The sequence below is a fragment of the Cucumis melo genome, chromosome 11, assembly GCF_025177605.1.
Source record: "Cucumis melo cultivar AY chromosome 11, USDA_Cmelo_AY_1.0, whole genome shotgun sequence".
NCBI lineage: Eukaryota > Viridiplantae > Streptophyta > Magnoliopsida > Cucurbitales > Cucurbitaceae > Cucumis > Cucumis melo.
In genome coordinates, this window is record NC_066867.1 from 13,952,881 (window position 1) to 13,954,876 (window position 1,996).

The 1,996-nt window shown below is 51.2% G+C and overlaps 1 long non-coding RNA gene across 1 annotated transcript; it reads right to left on the bottom strand.

Moving 5' to 3' along the window:
• Window positions 1–256: 256 nt before the first annotated feature.
• Window positions 257–1,221, bottom strand: LOC127143855 (uncharacterized). The gene is made up of 3 exons (XR_007815418.1): window positions 1,152–1,221; window positions 1,015–1,078; window positions 257–407 (listed from the first exon to the last, which is right to left on the bottom strand). It is a non-coding gene; the product is annotated as an uncharacterized LOC127143855 (long non-coding RNA).
• Between the last annotated feature and the right edge of the window lie 775 nt (window positions 1,222–1,996).

Here is a 1,996-nt window from a genome sequence, read left to right on the forward strand (position 1 = left end):
CCGATAAACTAATGAGTAGACTTTATCTCTTTTCATTATATCCATTTTCACTGCAAGATTATCGATGTTTTTTAGTTTAACTGTAACGACCCAACTCCTTATACTGAATCGAAGTCATTACTAAATATAGAACAAGTGGTTTAAGTCATAAAATTTATTAAAAACACATAAGGTTTGAGAAATTTTTATTTATGAAAATTCAAACAAGGTAGTTATGCAAAAATGAAATTCGTTCTAAAGTCCTACTCGGGCCCTATCTACAAAAAAAATGGTAAAATAGTGAAGAATACTCAAACTTGGGTACTAAAGTCAAAAACAAGGATAAGCGGAAGCGGAAATCCCTATGGCTCGCCACGGTCACTTCTGGTCGCTCGCCAGCTTGCCTTTGCCCTTGCCTCGTCCTCTACCTGAAAACATGACATGAAAAGAGTGAGTATAAAATACTCAGTAAGGGACCCACTACTAGTCCCACTAGGTGCCTGTTAGCTTCCTGTCAGAGTCCTGTAACTGGTACCCAATCTCTGGCACGTTCCCGAACACGTGCAACATGCGCTCCCGTAGGAACGTACTCTGGTCTTCGGTGCCCCGGGGGACGCCTAGGACAATCGGGATGCGAGGACCCCGTCGAGTCACTCGAGTCATATCTATATCCATGCTAGACTGGTGTCCCGTCGGACCGCACAGTCCTAAATAGGTGGTGATCCCGAAGGACACCCATGCAGGTACGACTCTAACAGGTTAAGCTAACAGGTACCCTAATCGCAGTATGCATACACATGACATCATCATATAACATAACAGATAAATCATCATTACACTCTCCATCTCGACACCGTCGTACAGCCATAACAGTTCTTTTCATCACAACATCATGCTATAATATAACCGTATCACCAATCGCACCATACTATCATTAATTTCATGCATCGTACAGTCTAGTCCTCAACATGCACAATTGAAGGTATACGTGACCTCATAATTCTAAACATGGAGCTAGTAGTAGAAATCTCTTACCTGGAGATTTACTTGACGAGTCCTAACCGCGAGGCAGTATGCTTTCCAAGCGACGAGGTCCTAACTGTTTAATATGCCAAAATTCGTAATTAGGTCACCAACGACTAACGGTTCAAGACTCATTTGAAATGACTTACCCTAGAAAGAGGTTGCAATGCTCGAGCCCCTACTGAAGAAATCCCGCGCTGCAGCAATTACTTGGTCCACGACGTCCCTTAAGGAAATAATTTAATTTAGTCCCGAATTAAATTACTTAGCGTCCGAAACATTGAGTCTTATCGGGTAATGCCACAATAATTAATTTAATTACCAAAATTTAGGTGGATGGAGCCAAATTAGTCTTGGCGGCTCGGCTGGAAAAGGACAGGGACCGGCTCGACTTGGAGGTTGAAGATCGGCTCGGCTCGCGGCGCAAACAGGCGCGGCTCGTGGTGCAGACAGACGCGGCTCGGCTTGGTACAGCGGCTACGCACGTGCGGCTTGCACGTGGGCGCTGCTCGGCTCGCGGGTGCACGCGGCTCGGGTTCTGGGTCGGAGGCACGCGGCGCGGGCCGGGCCTCGGGTTACGGAGCGGACTTCGGCCGGGTCGGGTCCTCACGCGACGAGGCGCTGGTTTTCGGATCCGGGTGGCGCGACGGCTGCGGGTGGTCCGGCTACACCACGGCTTCGCTCGGCGATGGCTGCAGACGGACGCTCGGCTGCGCTGCGTCGGATCGACGCGGCGCGACGCGGCTGGCTGACGGATCGGCTGCGGATCGCAAAGGGTGACGCGGCTCGGCTTCGGGCGACGGTTGCGAGAGACGGCTGCTCCGACAGACGCTCGGCGTGCGCGGATCGGCTTGGACGATTCTTCCGACGCGGCTAGAAGCTCGGCGACGGCTCGGTTTTTGACTGCAGACTTGGTTGCGCTGCTGAACAAAGAGGGGGAGGCTTGGCGGCTCAGGTTCGCGGCGGCGGCGGCGGCGGCGTGCGGCGGCGTGCG